The sequence below is a fragment of the Eptatretus burgeri genome, chromosome 12 (genome assembly GCF_056783735.1).
Source record: "Eptatretus burgeri isolate ZD-2024b chromosome 12, Ebu_testis_v1, whole genome shotgun sequence".
Taxonomy (NCBI): domain Eukaryota; kingdom Metazoa; phylum Chordata; class Myxini; order Myxiniformes; family Myxinidae; genus Eptatretus; species Eptatretus burgeri.
The window spans coordinates 57,388,724-57,416,223 of NC_140972.1; the positions used below are offsets into that span (position 1 = coordinate 57,388,724).

Here is a 27,500-nt window from a genome sequence, read left to right on the forward strand (position 1 = left end):
TTTATTCACTAGAAAGAAGGTGGTTACAAGATGTGATAGAGATGTTTAAGATAATGAAAGGTAGAGATAAAATAAGTGCAGATGAATTAATTATTCAACAGAGTAGAGAGTGATAGAACCAGGGACCATAGCTTGAGAGTGAAGAAGAGGAGAGTTAAGACGGTAGTCAGGCAGGGGACTCTCACTCAAAGTCGTTAATGCATGAAAAGGTCTTCCTGGAAAGGTAGTGGCAGCAGAAAAAGTAGATAAGTTTCGATTAGAATTCAATAGGTACCTGGAAGTTATAGAGATAGAGGGGTATGGGGATGTTGATAAGACGTTTATGCAGTTTGAGCATTGATGGGGGATTGTGTGCACGTGTATGGAGTGCTGTTGTTGGGGTCTTGTCAAGGGGGGTTGTGTGGTTGATGTGGTGTGTGTTTTAACCAAACCCATGCTCTATTTCCTGAGGGGAAGAAAAGAAAAACAAATACAAAAACAACCAAAAAAAATAAAAAGTAAAAATAACCCCCCCCCCAAAAAACAAACAAACAAAAAATATTTCATAAATTAAAAACTTTTTTTGCATTTTTTTTCCTTTGATCTTGTGTGGATGGATTGGTGTGGTGTTCACTCAGGCATGATGGACTGAATGGCCTCCACCTGTTAGATTTCCTTGTTTTCCTTGTTGCATATATATATATTTTTTTTATATATACGTGTGTATATATACATATAAACGTAGTGGGGAGAACAAGTATTTGATACACTGCCGATTTTGCAGGTTTTCCCACTTACAAAGCACGTAGAGGTCTAATTTTTTTATCATAGGTACACTTCAACTGTGAAAGACGGAATCTAAAACAAAAATCCTGAAAATCACATATATATACATATATATATATATATATATATATATATATATATATATATATATATATATATATATATATATATATATATATATATATTGTTGTGGGCCAGGGGTCAGTGGTGATAACCACGAGGTGGGGAAAGTTACGTCGTCTCCACCAGACTCACAGGAATTGTAGGCCATCGCTCTCGGATAACTCCATGAGCCGGCGGGTCGCTGAACCGACCGTGGACGCCAATATCTCAATCGCGTAGTGTAGGGCGTTTTTGTCAAGAACCAATTTACCGAATTAACTACGCGATTTCGACTACAGGGGAACCACGCCCTCGGCACGTCTTGCTCGAACCGGGTCCCCTCTACCGACTGCGGTAGCGTTCCAACTACCAACGAACAACTCCGGTTCGGGTGCAGTCGAGCGGAACTGCCAAAGCCGTGCCAGCTAGGATGAGCAGATCGGGTATAAAAATCCGCCTAAACTCAGGTCTGAACCATGCTGGACCAATGCAAGAAAGGACGGAAACGAACTGGGAACATTTCTACAATTGTTTTATTCACAAATAAAAGACACAGGGCAAGACTTATCGCGGATATGCAAGCAATAATTTACAACGATGGAAAACACTTAACAGTTCTACTTACAAGACGGGCAGACGATTTATTTATTTAACTTGACTCTGCCTGTAATCCTTCTGACGTCGGCAAAATGAGTGTCAGCTTGCTGGTGTCCTGTGTCGGAGTGGCGACCTATCCAGGATTGTCTCCAATAGCCAAGGAGACTGCTTAGGCAGCACCAACACTCCACACACAGTCTGGTCCCAATGGATGGATGTATGTATATATATATATATATATATATATATATATATATATATATATATATATATATATATATATATATATATATATATATATATATATATATATCCTTCTTCTCCTTTCGGCTGCTCCCGTTAGGGGTCGCCACAGCGGATCATCCGATCCGCATAGTGATTTGGCACGTTTTTTTACGCCGGATGCCCTTCCTGACGCAACCCTGGTCGCCTCTTACGACACAGGGATATGGTACACCTATTTTAACCGGGGTATACACCGGCCCAGTACACTGGTACTCATTTCGCCGACCTCGGAAGGATGACAGGCTGAGTCAACCCCCTGGTGTATTAATTCAGTGGCCCAACGGGGCTTGAACTCAGGACCTTTTGGATCCCAAGCCGCTGCCCTAACCACTGCGCCAACACACCAGGCTCTATATATATCATATATATATCATATATATATATTTATTTATACTATATATATATATATATATATATATATATATATATATATATATATATATATATATATATATATATATATATATATATATATATATATATATATATATATATATATATATATATATATATATTATTTCTTTTAACGTATCTCCTCCGAAACTGCCGGAAGGATTGTCGCCACTCTGTGGTCTAATGTACATCACAGGCTGTGTGAGATTGCACCAGATGGACAAGTTTGGGAATTTTTGGCGATTTTCTATTTTTTATATTCGTTTGCATGACGACGTATGACGTCACCGCTGAGAGGCGTAATGACGTCATGACATCATCGGTCATTCGCTGACGTCATTACGTCTGTCGTCGACAGACCGTCACTGTTGAGAGGTGTAATTCCACTCCTCAAAAATAGCCTCTGCAATGTAAAACCCTCTTCTGCACATGCTGACTACCTAAGAAGGTGAATTTGACACGAAAAAATTTAACAAGAAACATTGTATATAAAGAAATTCGATAAATCGCATTGTGAACACTGGATATAATGACGTCTTCACGAACCCTCACTTTCGAAACTTCGCGCAGAGCATGGGTTTGGCTCATGTGTGTATGTATGTATGTATGTATGTATGTATGTATGTATGTATGTATGTATGTATATATGTATATATGTATATATGTATATATGTATATATGTATATATGTATATATGTATATATGTATATATGTATATATGTATATATGTATATATATATATATATATCTATATATATCTATATATATCTATATCTATATATATATATATATATCTATATATATCTATATATATATATCTATATATATATCTATATATATATATATCTATATATATATATCTATATATATATCTATATATATATATCTATATATATATATATATATATATCTATATATATATATATATATATATATATATATATATATATATATATATATATATATATATATATATATATATATATATATATATATATATATATATATATATATATATATATATATATATATATATATATATATATATAATCTATATATATATATATATATATATATATATATATATATATATATATATATATATATATATATATATATATATATATATATATATATATGGCTGTGTTTGTGGGTCAGAAGCGCCATCCATTCAACAGGCCACGCCCTCTAACCATCCAGAAATCGCCACTATCTTTTTCTCTCCATGCAGCTCAGATTGTTTTGAATGCCTCATCTATATTTAAAGACTGAACAACGCATCTTCTGTCATTAAATGAAGATACCGTTTTGAAGAAACAAAATAACATTTTGATTGCAACTCAAGCGAGGTAATGCATGTTTCAGCCACAGCAATCGCGGTTGCGGTGTATATATAAATATGCACCGGCAACGCGGCAATGAAGGTAAGTTAATTCTCATATAATGCAGAGGAAAGAAAATAGTGATATTTCATGTTTAAAAATAAAAAATAAAAACTTTGTGGGACATCAAATGCATTTGCTTTCTGTCTGCAAAAAGGCAGCACACGATGGGAACCCCATAATGTCAAAATGGAATTTATGTTTTTGAAAAATTTTACAAATCAATGAAAAATGAAAAGCTGAAATGTCTTGAGTCAATAAGTATTCAACCCCTTTGTGATGTCACTCCAAAATGAGCTCAGATACATCCAATTTCCTTTGATCATCCTCTAGATCTCTCGACAACTTGATTGGAGTTCACCTGTGGCCAATTCAATTGATTGGACATGATTTAGAAAGAAACACACCTTTCTATATAAGGTCCCACAGTTGACAGTACATGTCAGAACAGAAACTCTACCATGAAGTCGAAGGAGCTGTCCAAGAAATCCGAGATAGAATTGTGAGGAGGCATAGATCTGGGGAAGGGTATATCACAATTTCTAGTGTTTTGAAAGATCCCAAGAGCACAGTGAGCTCCACCATTAGGAAATGGAAAGAATATGGAGCGACCCAGACTCTTCCGAGAGCTGGCTGTCTAACCAAACTGAGCAATTGGGCAAGAAGGACCTTGGTCAGCGAGGTGATCAAGAACCCAATGACCACTCTGACAGACCCACAGAGTTCCTTGACTGAGATAGGAGAACCTGCTGGAAGGACAACAGCCTCTGCAGCACTTCACAGATCTAGGTTTTAAGGGAGAGTGGCCAGACAGATGGAAGCCACTCCTGAGAAAAGGGCATATGACAGCATGCCTGGAGTTTGCAAAAAGGCACATGAAACACTCTGAGAGCATGAGGAAAAATATTCTGTGGTCTGATAAGACAAATATTTAACTCTTTTGCCTGAAAGCAAAGTGCTACATCTGGCAGAAACTGAGCCCAGCTCGTCCCTCAAGGGGTGGGGTGGGAAGCATGGTGGTGGAAGCATCATGCTATGGGGATTATTTTCAGCGGCAGGGACTGGGGGATTTATAAGGATAGTGGAAACAATGAATGGAGCAAAATATAGGCAAATCCTTGAGGCAAACCTGCTTCAGAGTATAAAATACCAAAGACTGCGGTGAAGATTTACAGCAAAAGCAAGACTGGAATGGCTTCAGAACAATAATCTGAAAGTCCTTGAGTGGCCCAGCCAAAGGCCAGACTATCCCATTGAGAATCTGTGAAAAGACTTGAAGATTTCTGTTCACCAATGCTCCCCAACCAACATGACAGCTTGAGCTACAAGGAAGAATGGGAGAAAAATCCCCAAATCCAGATGTGCAACGATGATACAGACAAACCCAAGAAGACTCGAAGCTATAACCACTGCCAAGGGCGCTTCTACAAAGTATTGACTCAGGGGCTAAATAGTTATGTAAATTAGATATTTCTGCATGTAGTTTTTCACACATTTGTAAAAATTTCGAAAAACACGTTTTCACTTTGTCATTATGGGAAATTTTGTTTTGATCAGTGACAAAATTTTTTAAATATAATCCATTTTAAAGTCAGGCTGAAACACAACAAAATGTGAAAAACTCAAGGGGTGTGAATACTTTCTGAAGGCACTGTATATGTACAGAAACACGACAGAAGTAAATAGACACCGTGATTTTTAAAGAATTTATTTATTCTTTCAGTGATTTTCAATGATGCCATTTGCTGATTTCAATGCTTTTACTCTTTCAGGCAGAGAACTAACGAGTTCCGAAATTTTCTCTTGTGGGATTTCTGCCCAGGCTTCACGCAAAAGGTTTAGGAATTCTTCCCGTGATGTTGGTTTCCTGGACTTTTTCCACACAGGTCGATCCAATATGGCCCAGAGGTGTTCAATGGGATTCATGTCAGGAGACTGACGTGGCCATGGAAGTCGCTCGATTCCATTTCTGTCCTGCCATTCTTTGGTCTTTTTTGCAGTGTGGCAAGGAGCTCCATCTTCCATGAACAGATTGTTGTTTTTGACAGTGGAGAATACAGGGAGAGGTCCATCCTGAAAGATAGAAATGTATATTGAAGAGTTGATGTTGTCAACACTCCACAAACTCTGACCGACCAGCACTCCAGATTTCTCCCCACACCATCACTGAAAAACCACCTGTTTGACAGTTGGCTGCAATCAGTTCAAAGATAACTTTTGACTGGGAAGTCTCCAGGCCCATATGTGTCCACTGTCAGAAAATTTAGCAAATTGGGACTCATCTGAAAAAATGACAGTTTGCCAAAACTCCAAGGGTCTGGTGGCCATCTCGTCAGCCCATTCCTTTTCCTTTGAATGTTGGCTGGTCTAAGAAGAGGTTTTCTCCCAGCTGCTCTCCCATAAAGCCCAGTTGATGAAGGTACCGCACGGCAGTTCTTGAGCGAACTTGGACCTCCTCTGCAACATCTGCATCTGTTGCTTTGCAACGGAGAGTTTTCTCAATGGACCGCTTGACAGCTCGAAGTCCCCTTTCTGGATCGACCAGAACGGGAAGCTTTGGATTCCTTGCCTTCGCTGGTGAATTTCACAATCACCTGATTGACTGTAGAAAGCAGAATACCAAGGTTATGAGCTTTCTGACGCTGGCTGACTCCACGTTCTGATTCGCTAACAATTCGTCTTTTTTGAAAATCGCAAAGGTCGTGTGCTCCCTGGGTTCGAGGCATAGTTAATTGTTGTACAAGATCCAGGAACTCGTGTCTGCAAATAAAAAATTGCATATTAGCACAACTTGCTTTGTACAGATTAAATGAAGAAATTTAAAGTGTCTATTTACTTCTGTCTTGTCTCTGTATGTCCATATGTATGTGTATATATATATATATATATATATATATATATATATATATATATATATATATATATATATATATATATATATATATATATATATATATATATATATGTTGAATATTGTTACAGCTTGGGGTTCAAGTTCGCCATGAGGAAAAGCACTCAAATTTCTTCCAAATATCTGGTCCTGAGGCTGCCGACCACAGATAACTCCGTGGTCCAACAGGCTGTAGTTGTTACACAGCTGTAGCCACTTGACTTAAACTACCAGCCTGGCAGGGTTACACTTCAATGTTTCCACGATACCTTTCTATTGGCACGGCAACCTAACTGGAAGCCACAACCTTGGCGCCACACCTGGTGATCTTCTGCTGAGTGGAACAAATTGTAGCAGCACCGGCTTACAGAGCAAACCAGGCAGGGTACAACTTCCCATCTAACTATACTTGTCCACTGTGTCGGACCAATGAAGGAAAAGACAACTGACACAGATTGGAAATAACAACAAACAATTATTTATTTACAAACACATAAGCAATCATTTAAAAGCGAGTAATTACAAGCAAGAAAGCAAAAGGCAAATAAGAGCAGATTTAATCATACACGTATTCTTTCTTATACAATCTTACTTGCACAAGGGGCACATGGACATCATTCAAATCAGGGGAGAAGGAGATGAAAAGAAAAACTTGTGAAGAAAAGAAAAGTAAAGTATTGAGAAAAGAAAAGTGGGGTCTTTTCTTTTCTCCCTCATCTCACACAGCCCAACGGTGCTGCGCCAGCCAAAATATACCAGGGGATGGGGAAGATGAATGGGGAAGATGGGCAGTAGTGATGCGGCATGATGGAACATGCAGCCACATCCCTGAGGTGCCCAGACCAAGGAGGTGAGTCCTCCCCAGCATCCCAGATATGCCAGCTGCAAGCAACTACGTCTCTGCTGCGCCCCCATGTCCAGCAGCTCCCCACGAATCAAACCGCATTCCAGGCTTTCCACACTGCCCTCCTCCACATAATGGTCTCTCTGTCTCTCTCTCTCCCAAGGACGAGGACCAGCTACTAGCACCTTTCTCCTCGCAGGATCCCCCCTTTTTCAATCTCTCATGCGCTTTTCTTCTTCATGTGGCTTTCTCTGTGATGGCTCCTGCGAGCTTCCTCCTTATTGGTGGGCATCCAATGTAGGTGGGTCCATGATGCAGCTTGTGGAAAATGCCACGTCATTCTGTAGGAACTTTCAATGCAGCCCCAACTCCTCCCTTCACACACGAGGCCACAATGACAAGAGGGGTGTAATTACAATGCAGAACAATGGCAAATATGGCGATTTGGCAAAAAAAAATGGATATACGACGACTGTGAGCTCCCCTGTGATGATATTTTGGTGGTGGTAACTTAATTTTTTTGAATTTGGCATTTATGGTGTTTTGGAACAAAACTTCATATTATATTATCATGTGCTGGTAATATCTACTTACAAAACAGAAAATGTGCAGGAAAGGGTTTGTGAATTTTTGTGCAGGAAATAATAATAACTTCTTGAAGTAATCAACACCAGTTACATTCATGAGAAATAAAAAAATAAAAATTCCAAATTAGTGAAATTCGTTTTCATCAGCTTGTTCCCTTGCTTGAAAGTCCACATGTCAAAGTGGTGTCAAAGAAGCAACTTTCAACAGAACAGCATGTAAATATCCTAACTCTGCAAGAAGAATGGAACAAAAAGAAGAAAATAGCAGAAATGCTGAAGAATTCCTTCAATGGTATGAGGTACACTTTGCAATGCCTGAAAGAAGCTGGCTCCATACAAGACAAGAAAAGGGCAGGAAGACCCAGAAGAACCTCCCAAAGGCAAGACAAGCAATTCAAGTTGATCAGCTTATGTGATGGAAGAAAATCAAGTCAGCAGCTGGCAAGTGAAATGAGAGCAGGCCTGAACATTAACATCTCGTCCAGCACTATGTGCAAAAGGCTGATTGCAGCAGGTCTCCATAGCAGAGTTGCAGAAAAGAAACCACTGCCGAGACCACAGAATATTTTTTTTTGTATCCAATGTCGAGGCTCGTATGAGAGCTAACACACAACGCACAGCAAGGGGGGCATGAGACAAGAGGGGTGGGAGAGGGAAGGACAAAACAGTGGGGAACAGAGACATTAGGAGATCTGTGGAAGGGAGAGGGATGAGGTGGGAAACATTGGGTACACAAGATGGACATTAGAGGGACTTTCAGGAAGGAAAGCAGGGAATTTGAAGGAGGTGGGTTTGGGGTGGAATAAAGGGGGTAGAAAAGGTCAAGGTTTTGGATGGGGGAAGATAAGACATGGTGGTGAACAACTGTTTTGAAGGCCGGGAGGGAAGAGTGGGATTGAACAGTGTGGGAGTTTATTGCAAAGGCAGGAAAAAAAGAGGAATGAAAGAGTGAAGGCGAGCAGTGAAGGCCATTGTAGAAAGAATGCCACAAGTATGTTTGGCTGTTATATCTGAAAAAGGAAGCTACTTTGACGAGTCAAAAATTTAGATTAAATTTTGTTCAACAAAACGATTCCATGATTTCTTTTTTATTGGGTGGTCGCGAGACTACCCTTATTCTCAGGTTCTCCGTATGTCTGTTTGTTTGTATGTAATGGAGAGCTCTGGAGGTCAGAGGAGTCAACCGATTTTGATGAAACTTGACGGGTAGGTTCATACCAGGATCTAGTTGTATGCTTTTGAGCACCGTTGCTATGGATGCCACCGTTGCCGAGCAACGGGACTTTGAAATTTTTGAAACAATCCGAAAAAAAAACAATTTCGAAAATCAAAAATCGGCTTCTTCGCTTTTATGCGCACTATAATCAACCTCTGTCAAAAACGGTATGACGAGTATGCAATTATATTACCACTAGACAAACCCATGCTCTGCGCGAAGTTTCTAAAGTGAGGGTTCGTTCAGACGTCAAAATATCCAGTGTTCACAATGTGAATTATCGAATTTCTTTATATACAATGTTTCTTGTTGCTTTTTTTGTGTCAAATTCACCTTCTGGGATAGTCAGCATGTGCAGAAGAGGGTTTTACATTGCAGACGCTGTTTTCTCGGAGTGGCATTACGCCTCTCAGCGGTGACGGTCTTTTGACGACAGACGTAATGACGTCAGCGAATGACCAATGAAGTCATGACGTCATTACGCCTCTCAGCGGTGACGTCACACGTCGCCATGCAAACGAATGTAAAAATTAGAAAATTGTGGTTGCATTGTGGTTACAATGGGCATAATGCAACCACAAAAATTCCCAAACCTGTCCGTGTGGCGCGATCTCACATAGCCTGTGATGTACATTAGACCACAGAGCACCCGCATGCCGAAAGTGGTGACAATCCGTCTGGCAGTTTCAGAGGAGAAACGTCAAATTACGCGCAGACGTTAACAGAAATAATATATAGGATATGCTTTCACACAAACGTTCGCGTTGGGATTCCCCAACGTAGGGTTATGGAATCGAACACAAATGATGAATGGACAGTTGCTCGTCATGTTCCGATATGGAACAACGAACGGCAAAAATGCCATCTGATGTGTTCTCTCATCTACATATTTCAAATTCGCCTTAGTCTAGCGACCACCCATGTCGCCTACCGGCTTGTCTACAATTGTTTATTTGTTCTATGCTTTAATTTCAGAGTACATTGAAACTTTAAACTGCTTAAATTTCAGTAAAACCTGGAAAAATAGGGGTGTTCTAAAACTTTTGACTGGTAGTATATATATATATATATATATATATATATATATATATATATATATATATATATATATATATATATATATATATATATATATATATATATATATATATACATATATATAACACACAGTGCTGTTAGTGCAAGTTGCCCGATTGTGTCTGACCTGGGTAAACATCATAACCACAGCATGAATAATGCTGAATGATACCTCATTTAAGAGTTATTGGGTTGGGACAGTGCATGTGGAGGTTTACAAACATCAATATCCACGCAATTTCGAGTTATGTGCATTTTTCATGTCCACACTGGTGGTGTATAGGCTCAGAGTCAATGGTTCACACACAGACCGGAAGTAAAAATATACATAATTTTATATAATATGTAAATATAATATAATGTAAATATAATTTTATAAAACATGTAAATATATAATATGCAACCGGAAAAATATATACAATAAAAATATACATGCCCTGGTTAGAATAGGTGTACCATATCCCTGTGTGTCGTAAGAGGCGACCAGGGTTGCGTCAGGAAGGGCATCCGGCATAAAAAAACGTATGCCAAATCATTGTGCGGACAACAAAACGAATTTCCATACCGGATCGGTCGAGGCCCGGGTTACCAACGACCGCCACCGGTACCGGTGGTCAGCAGGGTACCAGTGGAAATTGTGCTACTGCTGAGCGAAGCAGGAGAAGGAGACTGGGAAGGTGAGTCCGGAGGCAGTGGGAGAGGGGGAAGGGTAGAAGTGTGCAGGTGAGAGTTGGAACTCTGAATGTTGGGATGATGACTGGCAAAGGGCAAGAGTTGGCTGATATGATGGAGAGAAGAAAGGTGGACATACTGCGTGTACAAGAGACCAAGTGGATGGGGAGTAAGGCTCGGACAATTGGAGGTGGTTTCAAACTGTTCTCCCATGGTGTGGATGGGAGGAGAAATGGTGTCGGGGTAATCCTGAAGGAAGATTATGTCAAGAGGGTATTGGAGCTGAGGAGAGTGTCTGACCAAGTGATGAGTGTGAAGTTGGAAATTGAAGGGGTGATGATGAATGTCATCAGTGAATATGCCCCACATATGGGGTGTGAGATGGAGTATAAAGAAGATTTCTGGAGTGAGTTAGATGAAGTGGTGGAGAGTGTATCCAAGGATGCAAGAGTGGTGATTGGAGCAGATTTCAATGGGCATGTTGGGGAAGGGAATAAAGAGGATGAGGAGGTGATGGGTAGGTACGGTCTCAACAAGAGAAATGTGGAAGGGCAAATGGTGGTAGTGTTTGCAAAAAGAATGGAAAAGGCAGTGGTAAACACGTATTTCAAGAAGAAGGAGGAACACAGGGTGACATACAAGAGTGGAGGAAAGTGCACACAGGTGGATTACATCTTAAGCAGGAGATGCAACCTGAAAGAGATTAGTGACTGTAAGGTGGTGGCAGGGGAGAGTGTAGCTCGACAGCATCGATTGCTGGTCTGTAGGATGACTTTAGAAGTGAGGTTGAGGAAGAGAGTGAGGGCTGAACCAAGGATCAGATGGTGGAAGCTGAAGGAGGAAGACTGTTGCGTGAAATTTAGGGAGGAGGTGAGACAGGCGTTGGATGGTGGTAAAGATGGGTGGGATGATTGGGCAACTACAGCAGAAGTGGTGCGGGAGATAGCTAGGAAGGTACTTGGTGTGACATCTGGACAGAGGAAGGAAGATAAGGAGACTTGGTGGTGGAACGAGGAAGTACAGGAAAGTATAAGGAAGAAGGGGTTGGCGAAAAGGAAGTGGGATAGTCAGAGAGATGAAGAAAGTAGACAGGAGTACAAGGAGTGGCGGCGAAAGGCAAGGAGAGAAGTGGCAAAGGCTAAGAAAAAGGCATATGACGAGCTGTATGAGAAGTTGGATACAAAAGAAGGGGAAAAGGATTTATACCGATTGGCAAGACAGAGGGACTGAGCTGGGAAGGATGTGCTGCAGGTTCGGGTGATAAAGGACGCAAATGGGAATGTGCTGACGAGCGAGGAGAGTGTGTTGAGAAGGTGGATGGAGTACTTTGAGGAGCTGATGAATGAAGAAAATGAGAGAGAGAAGGTTGGAAGAGGTGGAGATAGTGAATCTGGAAGTGGGGTGGATCAGTGAGGATGAAGTGAGGACTGCTATGAAGAAGATGAAGAGTGGAAAGGCGGTTGGCTGCGTTGTGTGTTTGTGGATTTAGAGAAAGCTTATGATAGGGTGCCAAGAGAGGAGTTGTGGCATTGTATGAGGAAGTCGGGACTGGTGGAGAAGTATGTGAGGATCGTGCTGGATATGTATGAGGTCAGTGTGACAGCGGTGAGGTGTGCGGTCGGAATGACGGACCGGTTTAAGGTAAAAGTGGGATTGCACCAAGGATCGACTCTGAGCCCTTTCCTGTTTGCAATGGTGATGGACAGGTTGACGGACGAGATCAGACTGGAGTCTCCATGGACTATGATGTTCGCGGATGACATCATGATCTGTAGGGAGAGTAGGGAGCAGGCTGAGGCGAGCCTCAAGAGGTGGAGGTACGCACTGGAGAGAAGGGGAATGATAGTCAGTCGGAGTAAGACGGAGTACATGTGCGTAAATGAGAGGGAGGGTGGTGGTATGGTGTGGTTGCAAGGAGTTGAGGTGGGGAAGGTGGATGGGTTTAAATACTTGGGATCAACTGTCCAAAGTAACGGAGAGTGTGGGAGAGAAGTGAAAAAGAGAGTGCAGGCAGGATGGAGTGGTTGGAGAAGAGTTGCAGGAGTGATTTGTGACAGAAGGGTAGCTGCAAGAGTGAAGGGGAAAGTATACAAGACGGTAGTGAGACCAGCTATGTTGTATGGTTTGGAGGCGGTGGCACTAACAAAAAGACAGGAAGCGGAGCTGGAGGTGGCAGAGTTAAAGATGCTGCGATTCTCGTTGGGAGTGACGAGGATGGATAGGATAAGGAATGAGTATATTCGAGGGACAGCACAGGTAGGACGGTTTGGAGACAAGGTGAGAGAGGTGAGATTGAGATGGTTTGGACATGTGCACAGGAGGGAAGCGGAGTATATCGGGAGAAGGATGTTGAAGATGGAGCCGCCAGGCAGGAGGAGAAGAGGAAGGCCAAAGAAGAGGTTCATGGATGCGGTGAGGGCGGACATGCGGGTGGTTGGAGTGTCAAAGGAAGATGTGGAGGATAGAGCGAAATGGAGACGGTTGATCCGCTGTGGCGACCCCTAACGGGAGCGAGCCGAAAGAAGAAGATATATATATATATACATATATATATATATATATATATATATATATATATATATATATATATATATATATATACATATATGAGAAAGCTGACAATTGGCATACCGATGCAGCTTGAAGCCATTACCTCAGAAAAATCACAAAACCAGTGGAAGATTTCCACAAATGAAAATATGCTCAAATAAAAGTTGGTCTGCTGTGCAAACTGTCAGCTCACTGCAGGTCATGGAACCCAAAACAATTGAGCTTATCCTCAAAATGGTTACGAGGCAATGCTTACATGAGCCTCTTCTGCTTCTTATATTAATTATCACCTTTGCCATACTTTCCTGAAAAATTGCTTTAGTTGTAAACTTTTAAATAAAGAGTTCATTCAAATCACAAATTCTTGATTAACTTAAGTTATTTATCTGCTTGCATAATGCAACCACAATGGGCTTTTAAACCAGCTGAAGGAAACTTGACATTATGTATTAGAAAGGAAGCAATTACAAGTGATTTCTCTGTCTCTGTTCTACGATGTGCTTAAGTATTGATACGTTTGCATCATTGATAGGTTTTCAATATTGCTAATTTCTAAGTAATTTTAATTAGCAAGTTGTTGATTACTAAGTAATCGTAGTAATAATAATAGCACACTTTAAATACTGCATATTTATTTCTATAGCATTTTGGATCACTCAACTTGACATTTTTTTGGTCATAATCTGATTAAATAAATTAGCTCCACCACCGAAGGTGGACATAGGTTATGTTTTCATCCCTGTTTGTGAGCAGGATATCTCAAAAGGTTATGGATGAATTCAGACAAAATGTGGTGGACAGGTTGGATGTGTCCAAGGAAAAATTGATTCGATTTTGGGGAAGATCTGGTTACGAGAATTATTTAAGTTACTCTTCACAATTGAGAGATAGAGCCAAATATGATATATAGCACGATATTTCAAAAAGTTGTGGATGGGTTATGACAACACTTGGTGGATGAGATGGGTTGGTTGCAAGCACAAGCAAATTTGATTTTTGTTCAGGTCCCAATGCAGATTTGGCCTATCAGTGGGACACAAAATGTAAACTGTTCAGCGTGGCTGAGGTATGCGTTCCACCGAGTGCGATTCTAGTAATGAATGTGCAACATTTTTAGTTTGTCTTTTGGCTTGCATACCATTGTAACCTCGTTCTCTTGAAGATAAAGCTCTCACAATCCATATCATCAAATATATATTTCTTTTATTTATGTCTGCACATAGGATGCATCCGAGTCGTTGTGCAAGCATGCCCCACTGGTGTGTGTGTGTGTGTGTGTGTGTGTGTGTACATACACACATATACATACAGGTATACCTCGCTTAACGCTCTCCATTGAATGCCGATTTGTTAATGCTATTTGCCCTGGAGAAAACTTTTACGAAAAAGAAATGAAAAGCCAAAACACGCAGCTCTTACCAAGTAAACACACCCGCCGACATTGATTGTACAATATGCACACACTGTGATCACCACCCAGTACTGTGCTATATATATATATATATATATATATATATATATATATATATATATATATATATATATATATATATATATATATATATATATATATATATATATATATATATATATATATATATATATATATATATATATATATATATATATATATATATGTCTCTGTCTCTCAGTACTGTGCTGTATTTCGTGGGTATTTTACTCCTATAATGTCTGCAAAGAAGCCTGCAAGTATTCGTGCTGGAAACCATACAAAAGTGTCAAGGAAAAACATCACTCTGGATGTGAAAATGCAAGTGTTGAAGTTGATCGAAACGGCTGAGTTTCATATGGAAATGAGTCATGCTTTAGATTTGGTCACGTCAACCATTGGAGCAATTATAAACAATGGAAATAAGATAAAAGCTTCTGCCCAGTACCCCACTTCGTTAATTAAAACGAAATTAACTCGCTCAAGGAGCAGAATAGGAGCAATGGCAATATATTTTTATTGATGTGTGTACGTACATATTTTATGTTTTTGTTGATACAGCATTGACTTCCTGATGTTATTAGAATAAAAACCAGAAAGCATCTGAAAATGCAAAGCCCGTCCGCTTTGTATCCAAACTTCTTCCATATGCTAAACGGTACCTTTGACCTTGTAACCAAATTCATAATTTGTTCTCCATATTCTCATGATAAAGCTTTGTTGAAAATTTGATAAAAGCTCAAATGATAATTAAAATTTCAGGTCAATTGAATGAAAATTGAAGATTTTATGTATCGCTGACTTTTGACAATTACTAATTTTTCTTCTCCTTATGTTATTATAATGGAGCAAATGTATATGGTTGTGTTTGTATATTTGTGACCAAAACGTCTTGTTCAAATTTTCTTTGACAAATTCCACCGTGTGTGTGTGTGTGTGTGTGTGTGTGTGTGTATACTGTATGTATGTATATATATATATATATATATATATATATATATATATGTATATATATATATATATATATATATATATATATATATATATATATATATATATATATATATATATATATGATGTTATAAAACCCATTCTTGCACCTAAGCCAAACACCATGACGTCGCCACCACGACACACAGCTATGTCTGCAGCTCCTGGAAGAGAGCATCTCGCAGAGCAAATTACAATGGTGTTAAATGTAATTACATGTCAGAACCTGTCACAAGTGAATGAAAATTGCAGTCACCGACCGGTTTTGCCCTCATTGGAGCATCATCAGGGTAACATAGCAAGTTTCCATCCACTTGTGACTGAAACCTTTCGGTTATACCGGTTTACCAGAAATGAGGGTGAAACCGGTCGGTGACTGCAATTTTCATTCATTTGTGACAGGTTCTGACATGTAATTACATTTAACACCATTGTAATTTGCTCTGCGAGATGCTCTCTTCCGGGAGCTGCAGACATAGCTGTGTGTCGTGGCGGCGACGTCATGGCGTTCGGCTTAGGTCAGAGAACGGGATTTACAACTATATATATATATATATATATATATATATATATATATATATATATATATATATATATATATATATATATATATATATATATATATATATATATATATATATATATATATATATATATATATATATATATATATATATATATATATATATATATATATATATATATATATATATATATATATATATATATATATATATATATATATATATATATATATATATATGAATCGAACCCCCTAACTTGACAAGGCAGGAAGGCACAAATTGAGTCCCATCACAGCGCTTGCTGCACGACCTGTCAGCAACAAGGGTCCCCTGCCATGCGAGCACATTGTCTCTGCCCTGCTGATCACTAATCAAGTCAGGAATATTTAATTCAACCAAAGAAGCACACTGACTATGACACGACACTGACGTCGTTTACATAAATTATACCAACACATCACCTCCAAACGAGGAGGCATCCATCTGGTACTCAAGCCTTTGCAGACTGAGATTAAAGCCTATGGCTACAAATAGACAAAAGCATATATGTCTATCTAAATTTCACCCTTTTTGTGGGCTCATCAGGACAACATACTGCTGATCGTTTAATTGTGACCATATAAGGCTCATTAATATAGCTGAATCGAACCCCCGAACTTCATCCAAAGAATATTCTTGACTGCAAATTTCTTGACTGGTGACTCCGATCAGCAGTTTCAGAGATATAACGTTTTAATTTTTTTACGTTTAATCTAAGATGGCTGACATACCACATGACCTGTGACATCACAATTATCATTAAAATATTCTCCATTGGGGTCTCTTGTAACCTGAAAATTTTCTACCAATCAGCCAAGTGGTTGCTGAGAAAAAAAAAAGTTAAATTGCTATTAGAGCAAAAAAAAACAGGCCGAAAATAATCATAAGGGTCGAAGAATAACAATAATTAATAATAGTAATGAAAATTATTCGAACAAAAGTATTAGTTTGACTTCTCCATATTATCATAATAAAGCTTTGTTGAAAATTTTATGACAAAAGCTAAAATGGGAGAAAAGTTACGGCTTGAACAGACAGAGAATTTAATAATTCTCGCATCCAGATTCGGATCTTCACCAAAATCGAACTCAAGCATTTCACCAAAATCGAATCATTTTTTTCTTATCACACACCCAACCTCACAGAAGTGTTTGCAAAAGACAGACACTCACAGAAGTGTTTGCAAAACCCCGTCTTCCACTGTGAGGGGGATGAAATAAATAAATAGTCCACGGAATATTGTTATTTTGCAATCAAATATTGCAATCACTTGCAACTCTTTACAGTCCGGAAAGAGAACGCCAAAACATCACAAAAACACCTCAAAAAGTCGAAGGAAATTTCGAGCTCTTTACTGCACAACTTTCCACGGACACTGGTTAAAGCTAAATGAATAAGTTGGTGCGTGCAGCTGGATATATCAATTGTTTATATGGCAATATTCTGCGAATCATTCAATTTATTTATCCATTGTCTTGGTCACGTGACACACTGTGGGAAGAGCGAGTCTGCACCGGCCAACTTTTATGCATATATTTTCGTTTTTTTCTCATCAGAATTGAAAAACGTACCAAACGTAACCACTTCACCTCTTAGATTTCACTTTTTATCTCCGCCACAGAAGATGTATAGAGGTTATGTTTTCATCCCTGTCTGTCTGTGTGCAGGATATCTCAAAAAGTTGAAGACAAATACAGTAGACGCCGCTTTATAAATCCAGCATGGGACCATGCCGTTTGGATTTATTAACCGGCTGGATTTATTAAGCGGAGAACCTATTTGCAGCCACCTACTGGATAGATAAGACAAAAAGCGAATGTCGTTAAACACTGCTTTATGCTACAAAAACATTGATTTATCAAACGGTGACAAGAGGATTGTTCAAAAGAATCTCTCCAAGGTCGCTTGCTTGGGAGGGAAGGTTTTGCGCAAATGTTCCTTTATTGAATCCGTCACGTGGCGGAAATCGGGATGGGCAAAACCTGAGGGCTGCAGTCCCCTGTCCAATTTGGCGAGTGCAGTCCGCATCTCTGCCTCTGTTGGCATCGGCTCGGGTTCGTTGTCGCTTTCTTCTTCCACTTCTTCAGCTATGGGCTCGGTGGCGTCGAGAATCTGACCGACGAGCTGGTCGGTCATTTCCTCTTCCGTAATTTCGCCTGTTGTCTCAATGTCGGCGTTGATGGTGATCCATTGATCGAGCACTTCGGCTGTGAGCCCGGGTGGTGGCGAGGGCAGTGGCTCCATTTCTGGCATTGGGTCTGGTTCTCCAACAAATCCTCCCTTTCACCAACAGTTCCGAATCATTTCTGCCGTAATTTTTTCCCATGCAACATCAAGCATATTCATAGTGTCCAACAGCGTTATTTTTGACGACTTCGTTGGCTACAAGTTCTTCCTGGTTATCATTGATAGTATCAATGATGTTCTGGCGAAGCTGGTGTGGAAAGTAGGCCTTCAGTGTCCGAATTATTCCCATGTCGCATGGTTGGAGCACTGATGTTGTGTTCGGCGGGAGGAACTTGACGGTGATGCTCTTCAGTCCATCGACTTGAGTGTGTGCCGAACAATTGTCAACAAGCATAAGTACCTTTCGTTTTTGACGATGGAACTTGAGATCCAATACGTGAAGCCAGCGCTCCCAGATTCTACTTGTCATCCACGCATTGGAAGAGAGGTCATAGGTCAGGGGCAGTTGTTGAAGATTTTTGAAGCAACGCGGCTTCTTTGGTTTGCCAATCAGAAGAAGATCTTCCTTTCCACCGTCCATGTTGCAGCAGACCATCAATGTCATTCGGTCTTTTGCCGTTTTGAATCCTTTTTTGCCTTTCTTGTCCTTCTTGGCAATGTACGTCGAGTCTGGTAGAGCACGGAAGTAGATTCCTGTCTCATCGGCGTTGAGGATGTCCCGCTTGTCAAATGACTGAAGAATCTCTCCCAGCTGATTTCGACGGAACTCATTCGCTGCAGCCACATCCGCCTCAGCCGCTTCTCCCTTCAAAACAGTGAAGACAATTCCATTCCGTTTCTTCCACCAAGAAAACCAACCGTCAGTGGCCTTAAAGTCGTGATGACCAACTTTTTGCGCAAGGACTTCTGCTTTCTGACATAAGATCGGGCCATTCACTGGCATATTCCTCCGATTCGAAAATTCCCACCATTCAAGCAGGGCTTTCTCCACTTCCTCGTCTTTCCCCACCCACTTCTGCTTCACACCGCCTAGCTCTTGAACCTCTGCTCTGATGGTGCCTTCGTTCTTGATAAGATTCTGCAGCTGGCCACGAGAAATTTCCAACGCGATTGCAGCCTCGCACTGACTTGTGTCTTCGCCATTGCATTGAAACGGTCTAATAAGGCCACCTTCTCCTCCATGGATAGATCCTTCCTCTTTTTGCTCGTGGTCGCCATCTTGACTCTGAATTACAACCCAACTCGTGACTCTTAAAGTACAAAAATGCTGAGAGATATAATTCAACCAACCGGCGCAAGCTATAAACGCATACATGCTTCACCCGCTGTGACGACCGAAAAGTGAAAGCGTAGAGTGAGCTGGAAATCATTGCACAAGGCTGTAGTCAATGGGATTTCCACTGTGACACTGCACGTTAGGATTTTCCAGTTCTCCTATAGTTAAACACACACCCCCACAGCAGCGCATACATCAAGCTTAGGTTGAGACCGTGCACGTGCCAAGCAGGTGGATTTATTATCCGGCAGATTTCTCGATGTAAAATTCCGTTCCAACTTATTTTAGTCACAATAAGCGGCTGGAATTTATAACCGTGGATTTATAAAGCGGCATCTACTGTACAGATTAAATTTGTTGGGCAGGTTGGGTGTGTCACAAGGACAAACTGATCAGATTTTGGTGAAGATCCAGATCTGGATCAGACTACTAGAATTTTTCTTAAGTGATTCTTCACCATTGAGAGAGAGGGCCAAAAATGAAATATATAAGATGATATCTCAAAAAGTTGTTGATAAATTCGGATGATACTTGATGGACAGGTAGGGTGTGTGACAAGGAAGAAATGAATCGATTTTGGTGAAGATCCTAATCCAGATCTGATAATTTTTAGTGATTTTTCACCATTGAGAGATCGAGCTAAACTAATATTTAGCATGATATCTCAAAAAGTTGTGAATAGATTCGGATGAGGCTTGGTGGACAGGTTGGGTGTGTGACCTTGATGAGCTGATTCGATTTTGGTGAAGATCTGAATCTGGATATGAGGGTTAGTAATTATTAAAGAGATTCTTCACCATTGAGAGATCGGGCCAAGAACGATATATAGCATGATATATCAAAAATGTAATGGGCCCGATATGTTCTCGTGGATCAGGCATTATGTGGTGGAGGTATGTGCTCTATCGAATGCCATTCTCGTTTATAGATGGTATTCACCATAGTCAGAAGAAAACTTAATAACCTGGTAACATCAACGATATATTAACCAGCATCAGTTCAACGAATAACATCTCATTTCACTTCAAGGGAACACTTTTACAATGCCTTAGTCACTCACTCACTCTACAATACAGCACATTTCTTCATGTGTGACGCAAAGTCGTTCTTTCGGACATTTTGCAGTTTCCCAATTTGGTACTTTCGCAGTGTATTCGGGCATCTTTCTCAGTCTTGTAAGTTCTAAAAATGCTTGAGATTAAAAGATATGGCTCTTAATGCGACGTGAGTTGAGGCGATGCAAGTCGGATAGTGGTATTAAGAACATGATGACATATTTGTGAAATTGCATCAAAAGGGGAGACATAAATCAAAGTATTACTGTATAAATAACTTAATCAGGTGAGCCACCTTCAGATCCCTGGGTTAGCCAGGAGCGTTGTCGACGAGCAGGAGAACCTTGAATGCAGGGTTTTGTTCCACCACGTAGCTCTCCACATGAGGGACGAAACAGTGATGGAACCAGTCGATCAAAATTGCTGCCGGCACCCACGCCTTCCTGTTGGCCCTCCAAAACACGGGCAGTCTATGCTTGTTCTTGCCCTTGAGAGCACAGGTTCTGGGAATGTTACAGCATCATGGGCTTCGTCATAGTCCCATTTTGCATTTCCGTAGAGGAGAAGAGATATCACTCATACCCGCATCACTTGTGCTCGCGCAACCCTCGCCAGCCAGATGCTCGTACATACACATTGCCTTTGCGTGAATGAGAGGTCCACTTAGGAGGCATGTTCGTCTGCATATTGTCCTCAATCCATACACTGAGAGCTTTCTCCATCCTTTGTATGTGGACATCCCAGATGTGGGTGACCATTCTGGTGCTCAGTACAGCGCTCACCGCAACACTTTCTCAGATTGCCTTCTTGTTCTTCCGTATGAAGTGAACAATGGATTTGTTTACTCCATACAGTCTGCCCACAGAGACCACACTCTATCCCCTCGACAGCCGGTCCAACAGATCCACTTTGTGACTCAGCACTTTCTTCTGCCTCTTGACAGTCGACATATCGCCGGCACTGTTCTTGTGCTTGGGAGCTGGTCGTAGTTCATGAACTGGTCACCCTAAAAAGGCGGAGTTGTTACATGTTTTTCAAAACATCTACTTTCCACTTTGACTACAGACCAGAAAAACCACAGATATATAGATATCTAAGTACGAGAAGAAAGGTAATTTTGTCTAGTTTTATGTGGAAAAAACAGAAATAAAAAATATGCAACGGTTTTTGTGTAACAGGCAAATAAGTGATACAAGTCAGGGGTGGAGTAAACAGGCGGAGGCGGCGGATGTGGCGGAGGTGGTGGATGTGGTGAGTCAAATTTGGAATAAACTGAATTTATTTCAATCAATAAGCTTTAATCTAATCTATTTTGTTCTTTTTTAGGTGAGTAACACTTGGGACTTGCTGTTGCATGATGCAAAATTGATTATTCAACTCGTTATTATTCAGCAAACCCTGACCAATATGTACAAACTCCTAAAAGAGATCTAGTAAATATCTTTACATAGTTATGTATCCAGCAGATTCTCAGGATTAATTTGGCACTTGAATTGTCCAAAACGGCCAAAGGATAACTGATCCACATCCAATTTACTCAGAAAGGGTGAATTCGAGATAAACGCGAAAATGTGTTTTCCTTGTAATGCATTATCCATTAAAGTTCATAATTAATAATACCATATTCGCCGTTAATTAGTGATTTTTGCTAATTTTTTTCACACAAGTGCATGTAGCTTGGTGACGTCTATCAACACAGAGAAAACTGAGAAATTGAATATTTTGACCCTGTAACGCAAATGATGACCAGTTCATGAACTACGACCAGCTATACTTGATCAATAAGCAAATGAGCAGAACAAGTGGCAAAATACCGGTCAAGGCAGTGAGACGAAAAGAATGATTGAGACCCAGGACACTCTGCACATAAGTAGTCATGTGGGAATTGTGGGGAGCTGCGGGAGTTGGCAGATGCTAACGTTTTACTCAGCTGGGGGAAGATGTGGTGAAGCGTTTGATTTGTCTAACTAACCAGAGAAGGGGCAGGTGATATCCTCAGCAGCTCATATTAGATCCGGTGAAGCATTTTAATGATTTAACTCGTGAATAGAAAAGTTTTATTCAGCTGGGGTTTGATGTGGTGAAACACTTTAATGATGCAACTTGGAGGAGGGGGTTGGGGGGGGTGGCATCTTCAGCAGTTCGTAATAGATGCGGAGAAGCATTTTAATTATGTAACTCATGGATGCCAACGTTTTACTCAGATGGGGGTAGATGTGGTGAAACGTATTAATTGTGTAACTCTTCCAGTGATAACTCTTCCAGGAACATGAGGGGGGGTGACATCTTTAGCAGCTTGTACTAGATGCAGTGAAGCGTTTTTATAGTGCAAATGGGAGAACAAGCTGCACAGCTCAATTTATAATATGAATAGTGTGACACACTGTGTAGCGCGGTGACAGCGTGGCTGGTGGAAGATATGTTTTAGAACTGTGTTTAAAGAAATGCTAGGCACTTCACAGTGGAACAGCACAGGGCTTTTACTCGACCCACAACAGATACACGGACACAAGCAAATGAAATAGAACAAATAATTTCATAACAGTAATCAACTAGAAGGGGAGCACTCAGTAGAGTGCAAAACCTCCGCCGCCAACACTGCTGGGTCACTTAAGTGAACCTGATATCCTATTCATTGTAGGTCAAAACGGATCAGACTCTACTGAACCACGATTGAATAAACTAAACTCGATCGACGCGCATGTAGAAATGCCAAAAAAATAAAATCGAAATTTTTTTGAAAAAAAAAGTTGCAAATTTTTTTTTAACAAATTTTTGGGGGGGGGCTTGGAAATCACTTAAAACATGTAGAAATGCAAAAAAAAAAATCAAATATTTTTCAAATAAAATCGATCTTTTTTTGAAAAAAAGTTGCAAAATTATTTTTTTTTTCTCAAACAATTTTTTTTTGGGTTGGAAATCACTGAAAACATGTAGAAATGCAAAAACATAAAATTCAAATATTTTTTCAAAATGGCCACCATAGTGGCCATATTGGACTTTGGACCAAGTCCAAAATCTAATGGCATGATCCTTGGACCATACCTAATCCCCCCCACCAAGTTTCATCGAAATCCATCCAGGAGTTTTTCCATAATACTGTTCACAAACAAACAAACAGACAGGGGTGAAAACAGTAACCTCCGTCCATCTTCGATGGCGGAGGTTAAATATATACAGTAACAAGAGTTCAAATTGTAATAATGAAAGAAAAACGAGAGGTCAAGTAAATCTAAATCTAATTGAGGCACCTCCACATGGACTTAAATACCGACAAGAGAACATAAAAATAAAATAAAAATCCCTCCTTTATCCCAGCACTGAGCCATGTGCCCAGAGATGGGCTTCTCATGCTTGAAGGTCACCAAAACCACTTTGTCACTGCGCAGGAAAAATGCACTCAAAATGCCACCGTCTCTCTCTGAGCGGGAACATGTACAGGATGTAATTTGGAGACGGCACTTGACGTAAGGGCTCATGTAGCTTATTCTCCAGAGCGAATATGCCAACCGTTCCTCTCCCGCACCCGGTCTGTTCACAACGATGGCCCACACAACGAGGCGATTTCTGAGTCCCCATGATCAGGCTACGAGGCATCTCTTCTTCACTCCTCAGACACGCACCCTATTCACGGCTCAGCCGAACAGTCATAATTCTATCATTGCTGGTTAGCAATACAAAAACATCGGGAAAGGTCACGGGGGGGGGGGGGGGACTTATACTGAGGGAACTTATCCTTAATCCTTATCTAATTGGCACTGCACCACCACCCCCACCCCCAATGTGGTGACACGTAACACTTCAGCTCACAGTTTCCCTACTTAAGTACATCGAGATCTCTCCTACACATCCAAGGACAAAACAACTCTATTCAATCCTAACTTTCCGATGAAATTTCTCCATCTACCCCACAAACATAACAATATGTTATGTAATTTATTACATAATATGTAATTTCAAAGGCCTTGAATATCCATTGGAGTACAATCAAGACAATCACAAAGAAGTGGAAAGTGTATGGTAAAACCAAGACCGTGGCTAGATCAGACCATCCCTCCAAACTGGATGACCAAGCAAGGAGAAGACTGATCAGAGAGGCCACCAAGAGACCAATGGCAACTTTGAAAAAGCTACAGGGCTTTATGGTGAAGACTTGTCACTAGGTGCATGTGACAACAATATCCCAAGCACTCCACAAGTCTTGTCTGTATGGCAGGGTGGCAAGAAGGAAACAATCACTCAAAAAATCCCACCTTGAGTCCCATTTGAGGTATGCAAAAAAGACACTTGGGAGATTCCAAAGCCACGTGGCAATAAGTTTTGTGGTCTGACGAAACCAAGATGGAACATTTTGGTCTAAATGCAAAACATTACATTTGGCGCAACCCCGACACAGCACATCACCCAAAGAACACCATCCCTACTGTGAAGTATGGTGGTGGCAGCATCAAGTTATGGGAATGTTTCTCATCAGCAGGGACTGGGGCACTTTCCAAGATAAAAGGGAAAATGGATGGAGCAAAATACAGAAAAATCCGAGAGGAAAACCTGCTGCCCTCTGTAAGAATTAAAGCTGAAATTGTGGCGGAAGTTCACCTTTCAGCATGACAACAACCCGAAACACAGAGCCAAAGCCACACTGGAGTGACGAAGGAACCAAATATATAAATGTCCTTGAGTTGCCCAGTCAGAGCCCTGACCTAAATCTAATCGAAAATCTGTGGCATCACTTGAAGATTGCTGTCCATCAACACTCCCCATGCAACTTGACTGAGATTGAACAGTTTTGTACAGAAGAATGGGCAAATATTGCCCAGTCAAGGTGTGCAAAGTTGGTAGAGACCGATCCCAACAGACTCACAGCTGTAATTGCTGTCAAAGGTGCATCCACCAAGTATTAACTCAGGGGGGTGGACACTTACAGTATCAAACCAAGATATTCTAGTTTTGTATTTCTAATTAATTTTCTGAAAGTTGTAGAATTTATTCTTCACTTGGAAGTTGTGGGTTACGCGTGTAAATAAAGGTGAAAATAAAAGTCTGATTTAATGCAATTTAATTCCAATATGGAAGACAACAAAAGGCTAAAATTTTGAAAGGGGGTGTATACTTTCTATAGGCAGTTTCTGCATACAGTATATAGTATAATATATTTATATATATATATATATATATATATATATATATATATATATATATGTTGGAGTAGTAATAGTAGTAGTAGTAGTAGTAGTAGTAGTAGTAGCAGCAGTAGCAGCAGCAGCAGTAGCAGCAGCAGCAGCAGCCACCGCCGGACCATTCTGGTTCCCCAATCCAAATCCAGAGAGTCATCTTAAAATGACCACGACCATCACCCACCTCGAAGACTCCCTGTGGCAACCACGTTCAGTTGTTGTTGTTGCAGCCGCTGAACCGTTCCGGTTCCCCAGTCCAGCAAATTCATTCAGGATCGCCCTGCTTGGAGTTATGGTAAATTGTCCTGGTGCAAGGGTGACAGGAGGGAGGGACGTGATTCTGTGGATTGGGCGCAGCATCGGCTGGATGGGGCACGGCTTCCGCTCCACAAGCGTAGTTTTCTGTCGCCTTCCAGGGTCACTTCCTTTCAGTTCTCTGCCCCGGTTCTATTACACCCGCCTTTTAGGACTTTGATTGCGACGTCATCGATGGCAATCTGCAACCCTCCCCTCACTCTCAGCATTGGCCTGTATCCCAATTGGCAGGTGTATCCCAACACCTCCTATGACCTATCACTAAATTTTGCTGCAGATACCATGGCCTCAAAGGGACGACGCTCAATTTGCCACCTACACTTGCATTTGTGACACATTTAACAAAGATTCCAAAGGTTTACACATTGAATAAAATGTCAGAAGGAAGTGATTTTTTGACACAGAAATGAAGGTGGATTTGATGCGTCTATCGATACAAATTAGCGATATATATCTGAAGTCACATTTAATTACTTCATGCTTATTTGAAACACTCATCAGGAAAATATCTGCACTATATTAAGTATTAGCAAATACAACCCGTCACTTCGCAGACGGGAATATTAAGGGAGGGGGGGAGTAAAAGAATGGGAAGGAGAGAGGAGGGAGGGTAGGGTAAGGGGATACTGTTCAGATACGTATGGAGATGACCACCATTCTGATACGTGCGGATATAACCACCATTCGGATATGTGTGGAGATAACCACCATTCGGATACGTGTGGAGATAACCACCATTCGGATACGTGTGGAGATAACCACCATTCGGATACGTGTGGAGATAACCATTCGGATATGTGTGGAGATAACCACCATTCGGATACGTGTGGAGATAACCACCATTTGGATACATGCAGACATAACTACCATTTGGATAAGTGCAGAGATAACCACCATTCGGATACGTGCATAGATAACCACCATTTGGATACTTGCGGAGATAACCACCATCCAGGCATAAGCACAGTCCAGATATGTTCGGAGACAGAAAGACAGACAGAGGTGTGGGAGGATGCTGCACTGTATTAGGAGGGGGTGGACCAAGGATAGGACAAAGAGAGAGAGGGATGGAGTAGTGTGGGTTGTGGGGGTAGGGGAGACATACAATTGTCATGTGACAGGTGGGAAAA

At 40.6% G+C, this 27,500-nt stretch overlaps 2 protein-coding genes across 5 annotated transcripts in view; one reads left to right on the forward strand and one right to left on the reverse strand.

Annotated features, from left to right (window-relative positions):
- Nucleotides 1-27,500, reverse strand: part of LOC147015685 (uncharacterized) — a 237,713-nt gene that overhangs the window by 174,547 nt on the left and 35,666 nt on the right. The window contains exon 2 of one of the 4 annotated variants that reach the window (XR_015049792.1): nt 6,575-7,633. The exons of the other annotated variants lie outside the window; for them this stretch is intronic. The gene's annotated coding sequence lies outside the window, so the exon portion shown is untranslated. Of the gene's footprint in view, nt 1-6,574; nt 7,634-27,500 lie in introns of those variants that run through there. 4 annotated transcript variants of the gene reach the window in all.
- The window catches only part of LOC147015687 (fibroblast growth factor 8-like), a 51,568-nt gene that overhangs the window by 19,465 nt on the left and 4,603 nt on the right, over nt 1-27,500 (forward strand). The gene's annotated exons all lie outside the window — the stretch shown is intronic.